Source organism: Lemur catta, chromosome 1 (assembly GCF_020740605.2).
Source record: "Lemur catta isolate mLemCat1 chromosome 1, mLemCat1.pri, whole genome shotgun sequence".
Taxonomy (NCBI): Eukaryota; Metazoa; Chordata; class Mammalia; order Primates; family Lemuridae; genus Lemur; species Lemur catta.
In genome coordinates this window covers 234410310-234424078 of record NC_059128.1, presented here as the reverse complement: position 1 = coordinate 234424078, position 13769 = coordinate 234410310, and positions in this window count along the sequence as shown.

Here is a 13769-nt window from a genome sequence, read left to right as displayed (position 1 = left end):
GGATTATTGGGCTTCCCTAAGCACCCTATACATTTTCAAGGCTTTGGGATTTAACTTCCCCTGCCTACAAGTAATCTTTCCCAACCTTGAGATTTAGCGTAAACATCATATCCTTCCCGAGGCCTCCTTTGACTTGCCCTTCAAGAAGATTTTGTGAATTCTTTGTCCTTCTACATATTACAAAATCACATTACCTGGTCTTCTATTTAGCATATTTTACAATATATCATAGCCATTTTTGCATCTCTTGTAAATTTTAAACACCTGACAGCTAGGGTTTTATTTTATTCATCTGTGTTAAATTCTCTCCAGACCTTCCAAGATTGGAATTACCAGTTGCATGTTATAACTACTCAAATTTTTTTAAAAAATAAAGGGGATTGAAAGTATAAAGAGGGGAGAACATATTAACAAAATCACCCAACCAAATTAAAAAAAAAACCAAAAAAAGTTTTAGAAAAGAGATATTTAACATTTGAAACTAAACTAAATTAGTAAATATTTGAAATTAAATAAGTAGTGCTTAATAGAAACTGAAGAAATTATCTGGTATGCAATATAAAGAGAAAAAGATAAAAAATATGGAAGAATGTTAAGAGAAATGGAAGACAGATTAAGAAGCTCTATGCAGATATAATTGAAGTTCTTGGAGAGATTAATGAGGAATTTGCAGTATTTGAAATACCCGAGAATTTTCCAGAAGTGACATTAAACCAGTATAGGATTCAGGAAGTCCAATGAATCCAAACCTAGATATCTTATACTAAAATTGCAGAATGCCAAATACCAAGAGATCTTAAAAGTAGCCAGAGAAAAAAAGTCAGATTGTCATAAACAAATTAGTTTGATGATTTGACTCTTCAAGGGCAGCTACAAAAGCTAGAAGATAATGGAATAAAATCCTCAAAATGCTGAGATAAAATACTTGTCAAGCTAAAATTGTTTACCTAGCTAAACTATCTTTCAAGACAGTGTGAAAGACATTTTCAGAAACATAAAAATTGAGAGACTTTACAACTAATAGAACTATTTAAAAGAACTTTTAAAGACATTTCAAGAAAAAGAAAATTGATTCAGAAAGGTCTCAGCTGCAACAAGAAATATGAGCAAATAAAATGGTAAACTTATGCATAAAAACAAACATTGAATTAAACTATAAATTTTTTTTTTTTAATTTCAGCTCTTCATGGGGGTACAAAAGCTCAGGTTATATACATTGTCCGTGTCCCGCCCATCCCCCTGAGTCAGAGCCTCAGGCGTGTCCATTCTCCAGACAGTGCGCCTGGCATTCACCATGTAGTCATACCTCCAACTCCTCCCCCCACCCCCCACCTCCCCAAGTCAGCACCTTCAAGTATGACCATTCCCCAGACGGTGGGCAACACACTCATCATGTAGGCATACCCCCCCCCCCGCCCCCCGGTCTCAGTCTGATATCCGATTGGTATCCTTCCCCGATGTGCATTTAGGTGATGATCAGGGAAACCAGTTTTCTGGTGAGTAAATGTGATGCTTGTTTTTCCATTCTTTGGATACTTCACTTAATATAATGGGTTCCAAGAAAACCTGGAACAAAATAACACATCAGGAGGGATAACCAAAGTATTTTTAAAATCTTGGCTGGGCGCGGTGGCTCACGCCTGTAATCCTAGCACTCTGGGAGGACAAGGAGGGAGGATCGCTCGAAGTCAGGAGTTCGAGACCAGCCTGAGCAAGAGCGAGACCCTGTCTCTACTAAAAATAGAAAGAAATTATCTGGCCAACTAAAAATATACATAGAAAAAATTAGCCGGGCATGGTGGCACATGCCTGTAGTCCCAGCTACTTGGAAGGCTGAGGCAGGAGGATTGCTTGAGCCCAGGAGTGTGAGGTTGCTGTGAGCTAGGCTGACGCCACAGCACTCACTCTAGCCTGGGCAACAGAGTGAGACTCTGTCTCCAAAAAAAAAATCTTTATATTGCTCATGAGGATTTTAATGATACTTACTATCTTTATACTATAATTTAAATGTGATTATTAAATTTCTAAGATAATCATCGAAAGGATAGAGTGAAATTTCCAGATAAGTACAAGGAAAAAAAGAGAAAGGGAGAAAAACCCCCAAATAAAACCAACAAACCACAATTTCTCCCAAAAGAAGCCTAAAAAGAAGGGAGCATTTAAGAAAAAGTGGTGAAAATTAAAAATACAAAATAAGATGGTGGAAATTATTCCAAAGATATCAATAGTCTCAGCCAATGTAAATAGACTAAACCCTCAGTTTTAGAAATAAACATTTTGAAAATGGAGGGAAAATCTACCTATATGCTGCTTAAAAGCAACACACCTAAAACATAGGATACAAAAATTGAAAATATAAAGTTGGAAAAAGATATACTAACCAAATAACCCAAAAGAAAGTGGTCATAGCTATATCAATGTCAGCAAAAATTAACATGAAAACATAAAGCAATATTAGAGATAAAGAGGGGTATTACAATTAATAAAGTTAACATTTACTAGGAATACATAACAATCTTGATTTATATGCACCTACTACTATATATAAACTTGAAATTTACAGAACTACAAAGAGAAACTATAAGAATAAAACAACTCTAATTAATAGATTAATATATAAAGAAATCAATAAAGTTTTGTAAGATGTGAAGAACACAGTTAATCTTGATCCAATGCAAAACTTACAAGCTTCTCTGCTCTAGCAAACTGCTCTACTGCAAAAGGGTTAGAAGTCTGTCCAGATCTTAATTTCCTTCATCATAGGGTTAGCTAAAAGTGCGCTGAGTGTCTTCAGCCTCTCAGGTCAGTTTCATCTGACCTCAAGCAGCCTCCTTCATTTACCCTAGTATGACATGATACAAAAAAGTTTGAGAAGATCTGAGAGAATGAACTTGTGTAGAAAACTATATTAAGCAAGTGAACATTATCTTCAAGAACACATGGAACATTTATGAATATTATGACCACATTCTAAGTCATAAACTAAGTCTGAATATACATCAAAGAATCAGAATTAGGCAGACTCGCTCCTTGACAATTAAATTAGAAATCAACTTTTAAAAGGTAAGTAAAAACCCATAAATTTGGTAATTATAAAAATACATTTCTAAATAAAGAACTAATAAATGAAGGTAAAACTGAAAGTTAAAACCAAAGTATAAGACCACCTACTTTTAGTTTATCATTAAGTGATACTTAAAAATGCATGACCTTAAATGCTTATGTTAGAAAAGGGTGAAAACTGATGTATTGAATATCAATCATAAAAAGTTAGAGAATAAACATCAATAGGCCCAAATAGAAAAACAAACAGAAAGAACAATTAATTAAATATAAAAGGGAAAATAGAATTAACAAAGCTACAGTTAATTCTTTGAAAAGACTGATGACACTGGCAAGCTTCTAGATGAATAGTTTGTAGCTGAGGCCAATTTGTCCCCCCACCCACAACACCTCTTTTTCAGGAGATACTTGGCAATGTCTATAAATACAACCTGTGGAAGGGAGTGTTAGTGCCATCTAGTAGGCAGAGAAGCCAGGAGTACTGCTAAGCATCCTATAGTGCACAGGAAAGCCCCCTACAATGATCTGACCCAAAATGTCAAGGCTGAGAAATCCTATCTAGATAAATGGATCAAAAATGAGAGAAGGCACAAGCAAACAATATTAAGGATGAGAAATGGGGCCAGGTCTGCAAGTCTGCAGAAATTAAGAAAGAAAATAAGATTATTAACAACTTGATGCAAAAATGGCTGAACATTTAGATGAAATGGATATATTTCTAGAAAATATAAATTAGCAAAACTCAAGAATAAACAGAAAAATAGAAAGGTTCTAGAACCATTAAATAAACTGACTCAATAGTTTTAAAATCTTGCTACAGACAACAGGCACTCTCCTACACTGCTGATAAAGGTACCATAAAGGGTAATTTGGCATATATTTATAAAAAGTAAATTCATTTACTCTGATACAGCACTCCCATTTTTAAGAATCCATTCTATAGATATATCAGTATATATATGACATGATATTTTTACAAAGTATATTTTGCAGCACTATTTGCAATAGCAAAAGTTTGAGAACAGTAGTAATCTGCTATAGCTACTAACTGGAATACTAAAACTATGAAGAAGAATGAGAACATGCTGTATACACTGATGTGGAAATGTCTCTAGGACATTATGTTATAAATTTAAGAAAAGCATGATGCGAAAGTATAAAATGCATGCTACCTTTTGTGTAAGAATGGCAGGGGTGGAGAAATAAGAATATACATATTTGCATTGGCTTGTATTTGTATAAAGAAAATTAATACACACACACACACACACACACACACACACACACACACACACACACACACACACAAAGGGATAGGTGGATAATGGAGAGGGTTGGGAATGTGATTTCTCAACCAGAGAAGAGAAAAAGAAAATTCTCAACTCACTTATGAGGTTATGATAATCTTGATAGCAAAAAGAGATGACAACAATGGTATAAAACTGGAAAATACACTCCAGCCCACTCAAGGATATAGATATAAAAAATTTTAAATAAAACATTAGCAAAACCAGTGCTGAAATTTATTAAAAACATCTTGACAAGTTTGCATCTCAGAAGCATTTTTCATTTGATTACGTTAAGGATCTCAGTAGATGAAGAAATGCAATCAAGAAAAGTCAACATTTATTCATTAAAATACAAACCACCAAACAAAAATCCTCCCATGAAACTGAGTCTAAAAAAGAGCTTGCTTAACAGAGCAAAAAACTATTAAAAAAAAGCCTTCTGCAAACCTCATACATGACGATGAAACATTAAAAACATAAATATTAAAAGCAAGAGCAAGGGAGATGCCTATTATTGCTTCTATTCAAAATGATTCTGTGGGTTCGTTATCAACACTATAAGAAAAAATAATAAGAAAAAACTATACCTACATAATGTTGCAATTTGCTTCAAAAATCCCAAAGAAATCACAGAAATATTAGAATTACAGAGTCTATAAAAATGCCAGACATAAAAATCAGTATGCAAAAGGTGATTGCATGTTTATATAATAGTAATAGAAAGTGCAAATTAAAATAGTTACCACTTATAAATAAATAAATGGCACCTTGATGTAAATCTAGTAAAGATGTGCAAAACTCTATTGAAAACCATTACAGTTAATATAAAGTAAATGGAGAAAAATATGTTTGTGGATGGCAAAACTGCATGTTGTAAAGGTACTGTTTCTTCCCAAATTTATTTATAAACTTAATGTAATTCCAATATAAATCTCAACAGGCTTTTTTATGAAAGGTGAAAGGCTGATTCTAAAATTTATATGGAAGTAGAGAGGGCTTAGAATAGCCAAAATAACTCTTGAAGGAGAAGAGTAAAGTTGGGGAGACCTGCCCTTCAACATCAGATTTATGAGGACACTGTTGTGTGGGTGCAGTGATAGATAAATAGACCAACACCACGGAACAGAGAGAGCCCAGCAGAGCTCTGGCTGACACTGCAGTGCCAGTGGGGTAGCAACACAGACCAGTGGTGACATTATGGCCTATTAAATAAGTTGTGTTGGCACAATGCTTAGCCATATGGCAGGGGCTGGGGGGGCAAACACAAAACACAATTCTTCCTTCACGTCATACACAAAAATTATTTCCAGATGGATTAAGATTGTAGCTGTGAAAGGCAAAAATTTACAACCTTTGGAAGAAAATATGGAAGAATATCTCTGTCTTTGGGATATAAGAGGACTTTTTAAACAAGGCACAAAGATTATAAACTGTAAAAGAAAATCATGACACACTCAGTAAAATAAAGAATGTTTCTTTCTCAAAGAAAGGATGAAGACAGTGAAAAGACAAGTCACAAACTGGAAAAAGTATCCAGAATATTTCTATAACTTATTTGATTAATAAGGAAGAGACAAATAGCCCAGTAGGAAAATAAGCAAAAAAGATATTTTGGCCAACAAATATGATAAACTTTCTGTTTTTCAAGACATATCATTAAAAAATTTTAAACAAAAATTATAGACTGGGAGAAGATATTTGCAATTCATATAACCAACAAAGGATGAGAATTGAGGTTATCTAAAGAATTTTCAAATATCAGTAAGGAATAGGCAAGCCGTATGCTAAAAGGATGTATGATACAAAAAGTATGGACAGGTTATTCATAAATACATAAACCCTCATGGCCACAGGGAAAGATGACTAACCTAATAATCAGGGAAAAGTTAAAATCAAAAGATACATTCACAGCCTTCAGATGGGCAAGAGCAAAAATGTTAACGCCTGACAGGATCCCTTTTGGCTGGAATGTGGAACAGTTGTGGTGTGTATGCTGCCGGTGGTTCCAGTCTGTGTCTTGTTACTAATACTTTAGAGAATTATTTGACAATGTCCAGATGAAGATGTCTGTTGAACGTGCATATCTTTTTTCAAAGCAATACCACTTCTAGGCTCGTTCCCTAGATGAAATTCCAAACGTGTAAACAAGAACACTTGTGCAAGAATGTTCACAGCAGCAGTGTTCATGAAGACAAGTAAGTTGGCAACAGCCTCAGTGTCCTACAATAGAAAGTGAATAACACTAACTCTTGTGTGCACAAAGGCCTTGCCTGAACGCTATGCTAAGGGATTTCACCAACTTCAGCCTGGCTTTCACCATCCGAGGCCATGTCCCTAAAAGTGACCTCAGTCCCCATGCTGAGTCTTGGCTTAAGAAAATGAAGTGCTGCCACACCACAAATTGTATACTGTCTGACCCATCTAGCCAAATCACTTTCAGAAATTCTTCACCTAATTCCTGTTATAATTTTCCATTTCCACATAGCCCCTTAGTCCTTTTCATTGTCCCCCCTTTTCACTTTCCCACAGTTCCTTTTTGTTCCCTATCTGTTCTTCCCTGAAAAACCTCAGCCACCTTGGAGTTGGAGTTGAGCTCAGTTTACACTGGAGTCTCTCTTCCCTACTGCAGTGGTCTGAATAAAACCTATCTGTCCACCTTTAAGAAGTGTTTGGCACAGTTTTTCTTTGAAAACACAAATATTTTATTCTTATACTGGAATGCGGAACAGCAATAAAAATGAATAAACCAGAGCTATGCTTATCAGTATGGGTACATACCACAACTATTAATATAATAATGAGATTGAGAAAAAGGCTGCAAAAAGTACATATACTTAGAGAAAGTTCAAAAACACAGGAAACTATACTATTACAGGAAAACATACTGAAGTAGTAAAAATACACAGAAATGAAAGAAATGAAAGATAAATGAAAACACGAGATTCTGGATGATGTTTACCTTTGGGGGAGAGGGAGGGCAGGAGGGGAATGCATTCAGAGAGTGTGTACACAGGACAAGGGGCCTTTGACTACGTTGGTTTTGTTTTATTTCTTAAGCTAAGTGGTAGGTACATAAGTGGCCATTGTATTCGTCTCAATATTTTCTTGAATGTATAAAAGTTTTCACAATATATGTAATAGATGACTCACAGGTTAGGGCCAATTTACCAACTGGATTGAAAGTGCTAACATATATAAATATACAGAGTGCTGTTCAAAACGGAGACAGAAGTAGATTAGCATTAAAGCCTAGATTAAAAAAAAAAAAAAGAGGGAAAATTATGGAGAATGGTCATCAAAACCATTTTGGAGACAATTTCCTGACCCAGGTCCAGGTTCTGAGGTTGCTGTTTCCCTGTTACTGAATCTGATGTGTCAGGCTAAGAAGTACAGTGGACCCACTTTGATCCGACTTCATGCTTATCAAGTGACATCATCATTTGTTCTGTGTAGATTGTCTACAGGGAGAGAATTTACTGGTCAGGTTCAAATAAACATCTGCTTCAGTTGCCACTTTTATTTCCAATTTTAAATTAATTGGTGGGCATTTTGACTCCTTGATTAGAGTCTTGGTTTCTGTGGCATGCGTGATTCAGCATCCAAGGCCTGAACCTGCACAGATAAGGGCCAGGCTCTGAGTCACATTGGATTTACAAGAAAACCATGTGACCTTGAGAGTCTCCTTTGTGGCTGGACATTTGGGCTCCATTGGTGAAAACCGACCAAGAAACACTTTCCATCTGAAGCCTCAGCAGTAACAGTACCTGTGTGCCTACATAATTTATTAGAATGCTAGTGTTAGGCTGTTGCTGCTATGGTAGGATTGGAGGTATTTTTACCTCCTCCTTATACCATGAAGGCAGTCAGACACTTCCAAGTCTCAGTTCCTTTGTCTCAAGGGCTTGTTTATGGCATTTGTCCTCAAAGTTGAAAATAAAAATTTAAAGTCCCTCCTCTCCTACTCCAGGACATTTCACCGTCCTCAATTGTTTCTTTGGGAGTTGAATTATAGGTGGGCAAAGAGAGAGAGAAGTTAATACTTGGAGCTGAAGAGTCAAATCTTGACAGAGCGAGAGAGCTCAAATGCTGGATTTTTCCAGCATGGTGAGATAACGGATGTTTAGAGTGTCTTCAAGTGGCAGGTATATGTGCCCCACCCACACCTGGGGCTCCAAATTGGGCGTTAGCTGTGAACCATTCATGCAGGCTTTTCAGCACAGGAACTTTGGGAGGAGGGTCAAAGCCTCTGCAGCAGAACCTTGGAGAGGACTCCTGCGAGACCAGACCAACAGAGACCTGCAGCAGAAGGAGCAAAGATGGGGGCAGGCACCTCGTTTTCTGGGCAACATGAGAGACAACCTCTAAGGAGGTGGACGGGCCTCCTAAAACGTGCTTGTGATTAAATTTCATGCAACCTTGACAAGTGAGGGCATGGCAGGGTGCCAGATTAATTTGATTTACACAAATAAAGCAATGTAAAATTTCTTGTACTAGAGTGTTGTAGAATAGTTCATACCTATGGTACTACAATGGTGAATTAATGTTTTTAATCATTGCTTGATTTCATATTATTTTTGAAAGCCAGTCTACCTTTGGAGTGTGCAAATACGAAATTCAGGAGTGAGGTTGGTATTTTATCCAGGATCATGTAGTTGTTACCTGTTACTGCCTGCAAGACCCATATAGACCATCCAGTCCACTTGGAAACACCCTCCCAAATGAACAGGGCTTCTCTTGCAGAAACAAATCATACCATATGCCTCCTTATCACTGCCCTGCTTTCCAGCCTCCAGTTTTATGCTGGAGCATTTATATAAGGTAAACCACTCTTGATGTAGGGGAGATATCTGAGGAAAAGACTATTATAATATGGAATGAGAAAGGTAATTCATTCCTATATGTATTTGCTTTTGCCAAATTTAATTGTTTGCCTACAATGTGGCAGGCACACTTCTAGACACTGGGGTTATGAAGAGGAATGAATCACTGTCTCTGCCCTCAAGAAGCTTCAGATTCAGTGCAGACCCATCTACCATGCATTGCTGAAGTCAGTCAAAAATGTCTGGGGTCCTAGTCAGCAGCAGTAGGCAGAGTTGCATTCTTCTCTTATGCTGCCTGCTGGGCAAGCTGGTGTTTTATTTCTCAGGAATCTATAGCCCTGAAGTGGTGTTAGAGCCACAGGGAAGGGGAAAAGTCCAACTTGCCCTTTTAAGACTTTTGTTTAATGATCACTCCAGATTCACTATGGCTCATATGGCTCTGACCGTAAGTACACTAAATAGTAATAAAGCAATATAATAAAATTGACTTTTTAAATGTTGACATTGTGTCCTAATTATTTTACTTGGCTGCTGTTTATCAACGTAAACTTCACTAAAATGATGCAAATTTCTGTCTTAAAAATTTTATTGGCCTCATGTTCTATCCAGGATAATTTAACAAGTAAAGATAATTGGGCAAATGAAGATGAAAAAAGCATGGTAATCACTTGTCATTCTACTCTAATCAGCAGATAATTCACCTAGTTCGGACATGCTACTATTTAATCTACCTCCTTTCAATTTGGGTAATATCGTACTCTAATCAGGACAATTAAAAGCTCACTCAATTATAAAGGAATGTTCCATATGGTAGAAAAGAAAGCACTTAGCTATTTATATGTGCATTTTGCTTAATAGCAAATGCTTATGTGTCACCAACAAAAGGCAAATTCTTTGGCTCTGGTTTGGAGGTGTTCAATGAAAAGTAAGCGGAGAGACAGGAACACTCATACACTGCTGGTGGGAATGCAAACTAGTGCAACCCCTATGGAAAGCAATATGGAGATACCTTCAACAGATTGAAGTAGACCTACCATTCGATCCAGCAATCCCATTATTGGGCATATACCCAGAAGAACAAAAGTCATTCTTTAACAAAGACACCTGTACCCGAATGTTCATAGCAGCACAATTTACAATCGCAAAGATGTGGAAACAACCCAAGTGCCCATCGATCCACGAATGGATTAGTAAACTGTGGTATATGTATACCATGGAGTACTACTCAGCTATAAGAAATAACGATGATACGACATCTCTTTGGTTCTCCTGGAGAGAGCTGGAACCCATTATACTAAGTGAAGTATCCAAAGAATGGAAAAACAAGCATCACATGTACTCACCAGAAAACTGGTTTCCCTGATCATCACCTAAATGTACATCGGGGAAGGATACCAATTGGATATCAGACTGGGATGGGGGGTGGTGGGAGGGGATGGGTGTATGCCTACATGATGAGTGCGTTGCACACCCTCTGGGGAATGGTCATGCTTGAAGGTGCAGACCCGGGGAGGTGGGGGGGGGGGAGGGGATGGAGGTATGACTACATGATGAGTGCCAGGCGCACTGTCTGGAGAATGAGAACAGATGCGCTTGGGACTCTGACTTGGGGGGATGGGTGGGACATGGAAAATGTATATAACCTAAACTTATGTACCCCCATGATGAGCTGAAATAAAAAGGAAAAAAAAAATAAAAATAAAAATAAAACTAATTTGGATAAAAAAGGGAGCACAGAGCTATTAAATCAAACTATTAGAAAATGGCTCTCTAAAGGCATTTCTCATGGTAGGGTGACCATAATTCTGATTTTCAGTGAGCAAACAAAAAATATGCCTGCTCTCCCTGCATAAATATTAAAGGATCCCATTTAACTCTCAAAAATATTCAAATTTGGATGAAAAATTATATCTGCTTATGGGTTATCACGACTATCATGAAGTAGTCTTCATTTGTGGAAGATGGATCATTTTGCATTCCAACTGATTTGTATTCATTGAGTAACCTCTATCAACTCAGTAATAATAATACTACTAGGAGTAATTTCAGCAGGTAATATTTATTTTGTGATTTCTATGTGTTGGGTAATATACAGGGCACTTTATATGCATTAGGTCATTTAATTTTCACAACAATCTTATGGGGTAAATACTCTTATTATTGCTGTTATATAGCTATTTTTTTCAAAGGAAAAAAATAGAAGCACAAAGTAGTAAAGTGACTTGCCTATGATCACACAGATAGTATGTACTGAACCCAATGTTCAACTAGAGACATTTTGATTCCAGAGCCTATTTTGCTTTGTGATCAAGAATTTTATGTTATAGGTGAGGAAGTATGACATAAGCACATGAAATAGATAACATGGAGTAATTAACAGGAGACAAAGTGAGTCGTATTGCCTATATCCCGGTGTTTTTTCCATCTGTGGGACACGGAATTATTGCAAGGAGCTTAAAAAGTTATACAAAATATAAAACATTGTCTATTCATTGATTAAATAATATGCTTCATAAAAAAAAAAAAGAAAAGTAAGTAAATATTTGCTTAAACTCAATACCTCCAGTTTACTAAGAAAAAGGAAACAATTCTGAAGAAAAGTGAAAAGAAAAGCTCTGCTGAAATTTGAAATTGATTCCATTTCTCCAAAATTAAATATATTCATATTAAATCACTCCACTGGTTCTTGGGCTTTAGTAATTTCATCACAGTTTATTCATAATAGTTTTTTCATTTCTAGATAGGGGGGAAAAGCCCACCAAACAATATAATAACAAACAGCTGTTGGATGTGATAGAAATTTCCTAGGGAATAAAATATGCTTAATACTATTTCTCTCATCTTTTTATTGTGTTTTGAAAGATGCTTATCACTGAATAGTTTGTTTATAATGTATTTATCACGTTATATAAAAAGTGAGAGATGGTACAGTGAGCCTAATTTATGTCCTGTGTGTGGAAAACAGTTTTTTCCTGAGTAGGTCCGGAAAAAGAATTCCTACCAAAAATCCAAAATCCACACTAATTCTGCACTGATATCCCTTACCCTGTCATGCTGGGCAGCAGTTGGTTACAACATTTTCCCTTTGGTTTTGTACACTTTCAAGAGAGCTCAGAAAAGCACTGTAGTGGAGCCGTAATATCTGAGACACAGAATCTCCTCCATCCCCCAAGAGCTCTCAAGGGCTTTGTGGGGTCCCTTCAGGATATGCTTCAAAGTGAAGGGCTTTGTCACTTTTCTGACGAAACGTTAAACCCAAGAGGAAAGCCCTTCTGTTTGTTTTATATTGAAAGTCCATTTCATTTCAAAAATAAAAGTTAAGTTAAATCAAACTAGTTGCTACTTATTGCATAGATTCTCAAGTCCTCCAAGGAGCCAAGTCCTTTCCCAGCCAGGAATCCTTCTTGATAAATGTTGAACCATGATTCTGTGTTTATTTTCTAAGGTGTGGGCTGAGTAGCTTGGGCACAGATGTAACAGTGAAAAGAAGAATTTGAGGATTTTATGTTTAAATCTACAAAAATTGTTACAAATCTACAGAATTGTCTAGCATATGAAAGAAGAATCATTTCTGTGGGGGCTCTCTCTTGTCCATTTGCTGCTGCTGAGAGAGCTGCCCTAGGCCATTTGTCTAGCAGAAGTGGCCATGTCATAACCACTTGACCCATGACCGAACCAAGGGGACTGCATGGCCACTGGCTTGTAATGTGATCTGTTACAAAACATTTGTCAAGACAAGGCCTGAGGGCAATTCACTGGAAAAACCAGATTCAATTTTTTCCTTAATCTGGAGATTATTGAGAAATCCATACAGTTGGTAGTGGGTCTGGATTGGGAAAGGAAGAAGGAAGCAGAGGGAGAAAGAGTATGTAAGAAATATAGTATAACATTAGAACAGGGATTTGTGTGTAAGTTCTTCTAAAGGAGCACAATGTTCATCTTGTGTCATCAGAGGGGCTGTCAATTGGACCATCAGATCGATTGTTGTGTCATGAAATGTTTCTGCCTCAGTGAAGCCTGGAAGGTCATTTACTCATGTAGCAGATATTTATTGAGCACTTACTACACTGTTCTTAACATGGACAATACACCATGCCCTGCATGGGCTTGTATTTTATTGCAGAGAAGCATAAAATAAACAAAATAAGTTAGTACATTGCATGGTATGTTAGAAGGGGAAATTGCTATGGAGAAACTAAAGCAAGAAGAGGAACATGGAAGGTAGTGGGAGTGAGAGATGGTTGCAGTGTTAAATTTGGTAGTTAGGACAGGCCTGAGAAGATAACACTTGAGTAAAGATCTACAGGAGGTGAAGGAGGTGTCCATGAGGATATCTGGGGTGAGAGAGTTCCAGACAAGGAAAGAGAAGATGCAAGGGTCCCGAGGTGGGGATATGCCCAACATGTGAGAGGAACAGTAGGGTTGCACCAGAGTGAGTGAGGGACAGAGCAGGAGAAAATGAAGTCAAAAAGAGGTAAGGGAAGGTAAGGGTGGGTAAATAATTTGTAAGCCATTGTATGGATTCCTGCTTTAACTCTGAGAATGGTCGGGAGCACTTGGAATATTCTCAACAGTGATCAGACTAATGATTTCATAG